This window comes from Elaeis guineensis, chromosome 2 (genome assembly GCF_000442705.2).
Source record: "Elaeis guineensis isolate ETL-2024a chromosome 2, EG11, whole genome shotgun sequence".
In the NCBI taxonomy this organism is placed as follows: Eukaryota; Viridiplantae; Streptophyta; class Magnoliopsida; order Arecales; family Arecaceae; genus Elaeis; species Elaeis guineensis.
Genome location: NC_025994.2, coordinates 62,197,661 through 62,208,142, shown reverse-complemented (window position 1 = coordinate 62,208,142; position 10,482 = coordinate 62,197,661). Strand labels below are relative to the sequence as shown.

The following is a 10,482-nucleotide window of genomic DNA, read 5'->3' as shown; positions in this document are numbered from 1 at the left end:
TACATAAATAAAAATTAAATGAATAAATAACTGAATACATGAGTAAATGAATAGATAAACAAATAACTAACTAAATAATAAATAAAACATAAAAATAAATGAATAAATACATAAAAATTAAATCAATAAATAACTGAATACATGAATAAATAAAAAGATAAACAAATAAATAAGTAAATAATAAATACATAAACGAATGCATACCTAAATAAATAAACACAAATAAATGAACAGTAAATAAATAAATATGTAAATAAATAATTACCTTAATTAAATATATAATAAATAGATCAATAAATAAATAAACAATTAACTAAAACTATAGGCAAATAAATAGATACATAATTAAATAATTGCATAAGTAATTACATAAACAAAAAAAGTACATAAACATATAAATAAATACATAAATAAATAAGTACTTAAATAAATAAATAAATAATAAATGAATAAATAAATATATAGTTCTACAAACATTTAAATAAATAAATACATAGTTAAATAAATAAATAAATGCATAAGCAAATAAACAAATAAATACATAAACAAATACATACCTAAATATATAATAAATAGTTCAAAAAATAAATAAACAATTAACTGAAACTATAGGTAAATAAATAGATAAATAATTAAATAATTGCATAAGTTATTACATAAACAAAAAAAGTACATAAATATATAAATAAACACATAAATAAATAAGTACATAAGTAAATAAATAAAGAATAATACAAACATTTAAATAAGTACATAAATAAATAAATGCATAAGCAAATAAATACATAAATACGTAAACAAATACATACCTAAATATATAATAAATATTTCAATAAATAGATAAATACATGAATAAATAAACAAATATATAAGTAATTAAATAAATACATAAATAAATGAATAAATACATCCATAAATGAACAAAACATTGTTCGATAAAACATATAAATAAATAAATACATTGGTAAATAAATACATAGATAAATAAATACACAAAAAAATAGCTTGGTAAACACAAATAAATACATAGATAAATAAATACATAAATAAATAAATACATAAGTAAACACATAAATATATAAATGAACACATATCTAAATAAATAATAAATAGGCAAGTAAATAGACAAATATATTTATTAAATACATAAGCAAATAAATATATAAATACTTAAATGAAAACATACCCAAATAAATAAAGACAAATAAATGAATAGTAAATAAATAAATAGTTACCTAAATAAATTAATACATAACCAAGTAAATAAATAAATAAACAAACAAATGAAGAAATACATAAATACAAAAATAAATAAATAAATATAAATAAATACATAAATAAATGAATATGCAAGTAAATAAATACATAAATAAATAAATAAACAAATGCACAAATGCACAAACACATGAATAAATGAATAAACAACCAAATACATCAATACATAAATAAATATATGAATATATAAGCAGATAAATAAACAAATAAATAATAAATAAACACATGTTTAACTAAATAAATGCATACAAAAATTTGTAAATACATAGATAAATCAATAAATAAATGCATAAACAGAAAAAATATGAAAGAATAATAAATAAGTAAATAAATACATAAATAAAAATTAAATGAATAAATAACTGAATACTCAGTAAATGAATAGATAAACAAATAACTAACTAAATAATAAATAAAACATAAAAATAAATGAATCAATACATAAATAAAAATTAAATCAATAAATAACTGAATACATGAATAAATAAAAAGATAAACAAATAAATAACTAAATAATAAATATATATAAATAAATGCGAACCTAAATAAATAAACACATAAATAAATGAATAGTAAATAAATAAATATGTAAATAAATAATTACCTTAATAAATTAATATGTAAGAAAGTAAATAAATAAATGAATAAACAAACTAATAAATAAATACATAAATACATAAAAAAATAATTATAATAAATAAAAAAATAAATGAATATGTAAGTAAATACATAAATAAATAAATAAATGCACAAACACATGAATAAATAAATAAATGAATACATCAATACATAAATAAATATATAAATAAATAAGCACATAGATATATAATAAATAATAAACAAACACATGGATAAATAAATAGATACATACAAAATTTATAAATACATATATAAATCAATAAATAAATTCAAAAATAGAAAAGATATAATACAAAAATAAATAAGTAAATAGATAAATAAAAATTAAATCAATAAATAACTTAATACATGAATAAATAAATAGATAAACAAATAAATAAATAAATGAAGACATAAATACACAAATAAATAAATAAACACATAAGCATACAAATATGTAAATAAATTCATAAATAAATAAGCACAACAATGCAGAAATAAATAAATAAATAAACCCATAAATAAGTAAACACATAAATAAATACATCTATGAATAAATTAATAAAATAAATTAATTAATACACAAATAAAGAAATACATTAATAAATTAATTCCTAAATAAATGAATAAATAAATACATAATAAATGCATCAATACATAAATAAATATAGAAATAGATAAATATATGCATAGAAAAATAAATATAGAAACAATAAATAATAAATAGATAAGTAAATAAATTGATAAATAAATGCATAGATACATAAATAAATACATGCATATGAAAATAAATAAATATAAAAAAATATATAACAAAACTGCACATTTTAGACTTCACAAACTGCAGTATCTGGATATCACAAACATAATAACATGAGATGTTTCATTGGCGCCATCATTCACAATTTGTCAATGGTGAATATTCGGATACTTGCTAGTAAAGGGTGGGTATAAGTGATGAATGACATCTCAATCAAAACAGTAAAGCAAACTGCCACGATCAAACTAAAATTCCTTCACTAAAGTACCATGTTCAACATGATTTCAAGGCACATTCAACCCACCACAACTCTAGGAGGAACAAAAAGGGATACAGCTTAATCATCATCCCGGGCTGCTACTCTTAAGCTCGTAAAAACAGAATTTCCAATGCAGTTTATTATCTACCCAACTTCCCAAATAAGTCATCAGCATATAAGTCCACTAAAAATACTGAATATATCAGGTTCATAGCAGAGTGAGAAGAAGTGTCTCGAGAGTTAAATTCCCAAACAAAAATTGCTCACCAAAATACGCAATTTGTTTGAACATATGACACATCCTAGTCAAAGGATGAAATAACAAAATTAAAATGGGGGTAAAAAAAAAAAGACAAGGAATAAGTGTGGGGGGAGAAAATGTCAAATACTATATCCATGATTTCTGATAAGAAGATCCACCTTGTGGCCTTATGGAATGTGATCACTTGTTCCAGTGGCTGTGTTCTTGATCTGATCATTCAGCGCAACATGAGTCTGACAAGTGTTTAAGAGAATTCACGGGTTATGATCTATTTCATCCTCCTTCCCATTTTCTTTGCTACAGTTGACTGAAGGATCTTGTGAAGCAGTTGGGACAAAGGGACCAAAAGACTCATCAGATGGTGTTTCCGTGAATGGTTAAGGTCCTGTGCAAGCTTTGAAGAATCTCCTAATTTCTCACTGAGCCCTTTGCAAGCCCCTGATTCATTATTCAAATAAAAAATCAACAGGCTATCAGCATCATTGGAAATCAAATTCTTCCATTCACACCCTATCACTTCATCTCTATTTTGCAATGGAGGATGATTTTCCAGAAGCTCAGTTTCACAAACAAATAAACTTTTCTTTCATCCAGACCATTTTGAACAAAGCAAACCAATTCTAGTGGTGCATGGCCAATATCCAATTTAACATCCATTTTGATACCAAAGCAAGGTGCAATATTACGGTTGGGACTTCCAGGGTCATACTGCTCAGGCTGAGGCAAATTACTAGGTAGAGTTTAACATTCATTATGAGGGTCAACAGCAGCTTCATTAAGTGAGCACATTATACTACAATTTTCTTATGCAGTGCCAGTGCATCTGAATAGTCTAACAGTATTTAGGATCCCTGTACCTAGGTTGCTTTCATCCACATTATAAGAAGAACTCTCATGTTTTGAGAAGTCTAAAAAAGAATTCCTATGAAAAGAGAGAAAAGCACCATAAGAGCCAAACATTTAAAATAGGCAACAGCAGGTTATAAAAAATGCACAACCAAGATATGATTATGTACCTTATCATACATAGATAAATACATATATCCATAGATAAATAAATAGATAACAAAATAAATAGATAAGCAAGTAAACAGATAAATAAATACAAAAATTCATAAATAAACAAATAAATATATATATTGATAAAAATAAACACAGAGATAAATAAACACAAAGATAAATAAATACAGAGATAGACAAATAAATAGATAAAGAAAAAGTACATAAATAGATAAATAAATAAATGGATAGATAAACACATGGAAAAAAAACATAGTTAAATAAACAGATAGACAAGTAAATAAATAGTTAGATGAATAAATAAATAGAGTTTAACATTCATTATGAGGGTCAACAGTAGCTTCATTAAGTAAGCACATTATACTACAATTTTCTTATGCAGTGCCAGTGCATCTGAATAGTCTAACAGCATTTAGGATCCCTGTACCTAGGTTGCTTTCATCCACATTATAAGAAGAACTCTCATGTTTTGAGAAGTCTAAAAAAGAATTCCTATGAAAAGAGAGAAAAGCACAATAAGAGCTAAACATTTAAAATAGGCAACAGCAGGTTATAAAAAATGCACAACCAAGATATGATTATATACCTTATCATACATAGATAAATACATATATGCATAGATGAATAAACACGTAGATAAATAAATAGATAACAAAATAAATAGATAAGCAAGTAAACAGATAAATAAATACAAAAATTCATAAATAAATAAATAAATAAATAAATAAATTGATAAAAATAAATACATAGATAAATAAACACATAGATAAATAAATACAGAGATAGACAAATAAATAGATAAAGAAAAAATACATAAATAGATAAATAAATAAATGGATAGATAAACACATGGAAAAAAAACATAGTTAAATAAACAGATAGACAAGTAAATACATAGATAAATAAATAAATAGTTAGATGAATAAATAAATAGAGTTTAACATTCATTATGAGGGTCAACAGTAGCTTCATTAAGTGAGCACATTATACTACAATTTTCTTATGCAGTGCCAGTGCATCTGAATAGTCTAACACATTTAGGATCCCTGTACCTAGGTTGCTTTCATCCACATTATAAGAAGAACTCTCATGTTTTGAGAAGTCTAAAAAAGAATTCCTATGAAAAGAGAGAAAAGCACAATAAGAGTTAAACATTTAAAATAGGCAACAGCAGGTTATAAAAAATGCACAACCAAGATATGATTATATACCTTATCATACATAGATAAATACATATATCCATGATAAATAAACACATAGATAAATAAATAGATAACAAAATAAATAGATAAGCAAGTAAACAGATAAATAAATACAAAAATTCATAAATAAATAAATAAATATATTGATAAAAATAAACACATAGATAAATAAATACAGAGATAGACAAATAAATAGATAAAGAAAAAAAACATAAATAGATAAATAAATAAATGAATAGATAAACACATGGAAAAAAAACATAGTTAAACAAACAGATAGACAAGTAAATACATAGATAAATAAATAAATAGTTAGATGAATAAATAAATAGAGTTTAACATTCATTATGAGGGTCAACAGTAGCTTCATTAAGTGAGCACATTATACTACAATTTTCTTATGCAGTGCCAGTGCATCTGAATAGTCTAACAGCATTTAGGATCCCTGTACCTAGGTTGCTTTCATCCACACTATAAGAAGAACTCTCATTTAAAATGGGCAACAGCAGGTTATAAAAAATGCACAACCAAGATATGATTATATACCTTATCATACATAGATAAGTACATATATGCATAGATAAATAAATAGATAACAAAATAAATAGATAAGTAAACAGATAAATAAATACAAAAATTCATAAATAAATAAATAAATAAACTGATAAAAATAAATACATAGATAAATAAACACATAGATAAATAAATACAGAGATAAACAGATAAATAGATAAAGAAAAAATACATAAATAGATAAATAAATAAATGGATAAATAAACAAATAGAAAAAAATACAGTTAAAAAAACACATAGACAAGTAAATACAAGATAAATAAATATATAAATAGTTAGATTAATAAACAAATAAATAAATAAATACATGGGGACATAAATGAAAAAATATATGCATAAGTAAAAAGATTCATATTTAAATAAATGCACAAATAGATAAAAACAAATAAATAAACCAATGAATACATAAATAAATAAATACATTAACAAATAAATGCATGAATACATAGCAAATAAATAAATAAAAACATAAAGAAACGAATAAATAAATGAATAAATGACAAATAAATAAATACATAAATAAACAAGTACATATATAAGTAAATAAATACAAACACAACTAGCTACATCAATATATATATATAACTAAATACATACATACATAAATAAATAAACTAATAAATAAATAAATAAATAAATACATAAGTAATTATATAAATAAACAAATAAGTACATCAACATATAAATAAACACATAAATAAACAAGTAGATAAATGCATAAATAAATAAATAAATAATAAATGAATAAATAGTTCGACAAACATAAATAAATAAATACATAGATAAATAAATAAATAAATACATAAGCAAATAAATACATAAATACGTAAATAAATACATACCTAAATAAGTATAAAGAGTTCAATAAATAGACAAATACATGAATAAATAAATAAATATATAAGTAATTAAATAAGTACATAAATGCAAGAATAAATAAATGCATAAATGAATAAAAAATTGTTCAATAAAACATATAAATAAATAAATATATAAAAAATAAATACACAAGTAAATAAATAAGTAGATAAATAAATACATAAAAAATAGTTCAATAAACACACAAATAAATAAATACATAGATAAATAAATATGTAAATAACTAAATACATAAGAAAACACATACATAAATAAATAAATAAACGCATAAGCGAATAAATATATAAATACGTAAATAAATACATACCTAAATAAATAATAAATAGGTCAATAAATAGACAAATACATAAGTAAATAAATACATAAATGCATAAACAAATACATAGCCAAATAAATAAGGACATAAATAAATGAATAGTAAATAAATAAATACATAATTACACAGATAAATAAATAAATAAAAATAAATACATATATAAATGAATATGTAAGTAAATAAATACATAAATAAATAAATAATACTTATAAATACACAAATGCATAAATGAATACATAGCCAAATAAATAAAGACATAAATAAATGAATAGTTAATATATAAATATGTAAATAAATAATTACTTAAATAAATTAATACATAAGCAAGTAAATAAATCAATAAATAGCTAAATACATGAATAAATAAATAGATAAACAAATAAATAACTAAATAAATAAAGACATAAATACATAAATGAATAAATACATGAGCATTCAAATACGTAAATAAATAAGTACACCAATACAAAAATCAAAAAGTACATAAATAAAAAGATAAAAAGATAAATAAATAAATACATAGACCCATAAATAAGTAAATGCATAAATAAATACATATACAAATAAATTAATAAAATAAATAAATTAATACACAAACAAAGAAATACATAAATAGATTAATACCCAAATAAATGAACAACTAAATAAATACATAATAAATGCATCAATACATAAATAAATAAATAAATATAGAAATAGATAAATAAATCATAGAAAAATAAATATAAAACAATAAATGAATAGATAGATAAATAAATTTATTGGTAAATAAATGCATAGATACATAAATAAATAAATGCATATAAAAAAAAAATATATATATATATATATATATATATATATATAATAACAAACTACACATTTTAAACATCACAAACTACAGTATCTGGATATCACAAACATAATAACATGAGATGATTCATTGGCGCCATCATTCATAATTTGTCAATAGTGAGTAGTCGGATACTTACCAGTAAAGGATGGGTGTAAGTGATGAATGACATCTCAATCAAAATAGTAAAGCAAAGTGCCACGATCAAGCTACAATTCCTTCACTAAAGTATCATGTTCAGCATGATTTCAAGGCACCTTCAACCCACCACAACTCTAGGAGGTATAAAATGGCATACAGCTGAATCATCGTCCCAGGCTACTCTTATGCAAGGATCCAAGGAACAACCTACAATTCTATGCTTTGTAGTAACAAAACATCTATTGCAGTTTATTATCTACCCAGCTTCCTAAATGAGTGATCAGCAAATAAGTCCACTAAAAATATGGAATATATCAGGCTCATAGCAGAGTGAGAGAGGAAGTGTCTCAAGAGTTAAATTCCCAAACAAAAACTGCTCACCAAAATATGCAATTTGTTTGAGCATATGACATATCCCAGTCAAAGGATGAAATAACAAAATTAAAATGGGGGTAAAAACTAAAGACAAGGCACAAAATGTGTGGGGAGAAAATGTCAAATACTGTATCCATGATTTCTGATAAGAAGATCTACCTTGTGGTCTTATGGAATGTGATCACTGGTTCCAGTGGCTGTGTTCTCGATCTGATCATTCAGCGCAACCTGAGTCTGACAAGTGTCTAAGAAATTTGTGGGGTATGATCTATTTCATCCTCCTTACCAATTTCTTTGCTACAGTTGACTGAAGGATCCTGTGAAGCAGTTTGGACACAAGGACAAAAAGACTCATCACGTTGTGTTTTCTGTGAACGGTCAAGGTTCTCTTCAAGCTTTGAAGAATCTCCTAATTTCTCACTGGGCCCTTTGCAAGCCCTGATTCATTATTGGAATCAAAATCAATAGGCTAACATCAGCATCATCATAAATTCAATTCTCCCATTCACACCCTACCACTCCATCTCTGTATTTCTCTGGTGGATGATTTTCCAGAAAATCAGTTTTAGAAACAAATAAACTTTTTCTTTTGTCAAGACCATTTTGAACAAAGCAAACCAGTTCTAGCGGTGCATAGCCAATATCCAATTTAACATCCATTTTGATGCCAAAGCAAGGTGCAACATTATGGTTGGAACTACCACGGTCATACTGCTCAGGCTGAGGCAAATTACTAGGTAGTGTTTAACATTCATCAGGAGGATCAACAGTAGCTTCATTAAGTGAGCATATTATACTACAATTTCCTTATGCAGTACCAGTGCATCTGAATAGTCTAACAGCATTAGGATCCCTATACCTAGGTTGCTTTCATCCACATTATAAGAAGAACTCTCATGTTCTGAGAAGTCTAAAGAAGAATTCCCATGAAAAGAGAGACAAGCACAATAAGAGCTAAACATTTAAAATAGGCAACAGCAGGTTATAAAAAATGCACAACCAAGATATGATTATATACCTTATCATACATAGATAAATAAATAGATAAATACATACATGCATAGATAAATAAATACATAGATAAATAAATAGATAACAAAATAAATAGATAAGCAAGTAAACAGATAAATAAATACAAAAATTCATAAATACATAAATAAATAAATAAATAAACTGATAAAAATAAATACAGAGATAAATAAATACAGAGATAAACAAATAAATATTTAAAGAAAAAATACATAAATAAATAAATAAATGGATAAATAAACATATAGAAAAAAATACAGTTAAATAAACACAAAGACAAATAAACCCACAGATAAATAAATAAATAGTTACATGAATAAATAAATAAATGGATACATAAATGAAAAAATATATGCATAAGTAAATAGATTCATATTTAAATAAATGCACAAATAGATAAAAACAAATAAATGAACCAACAAATACATAAATAAATAAATACACCAATAAATACATAAATAAATAAATGCAAAATACATAGATAAATAAATCAATCAATTAATAAACTGATAAATACATAGATAAATAAATACATAAATACATAAATAAACAAATAAATGAATGAATAAATGATAAATAAACAAATACATAAATAAATAAGTACATATATAAGTAAATAAATACAAACATAACTAAATACATCAATGTATAGATAAATAAATACATTCACACATAAATAAAAAAACTAATAAATAAATAAACAATTAACTAAAACTATAGGAAAATAAATAGACAAATAAATAAATAATTACATAAGTAATTACATAAATAAAACAAATAAGTACATGAACATATAAATAAATACATAAATAAATAAGTACATAAATGCATACATAAATAAATAAATAATAAATGAATAAATAAATAAATAGTTAGACAAACATATAAATAAATAAATACATAGACAAATAAATACGTAAATAATTACATACCTAAATAAA

General features: G+C 22.7%; 1 long non-coding RNA gene across 1 annotated transcript; it reads right to left on the bottom strand.

Moving 5' to 3' along the window:
• Window positions 1-3,080: 3,080 nt before the first annotated feature.
• On the bottom strand, window positions 3,081-10,078 carry LOC140850870 (uncharacterized). Its single transcript, XR_012138563.1, has 2 exons — window positions 8,672-10,078; window positions 3,081-3,612 (listed from the first exon to the last, which is right to left on the bottom strand). It is a non-coding gene; the product is annotated as an uncharacterized lncRNA (long non-coding RNA).
• Between the last annotated feature and the right edge of the window lie 404 nt (window positions 10,079-10,482).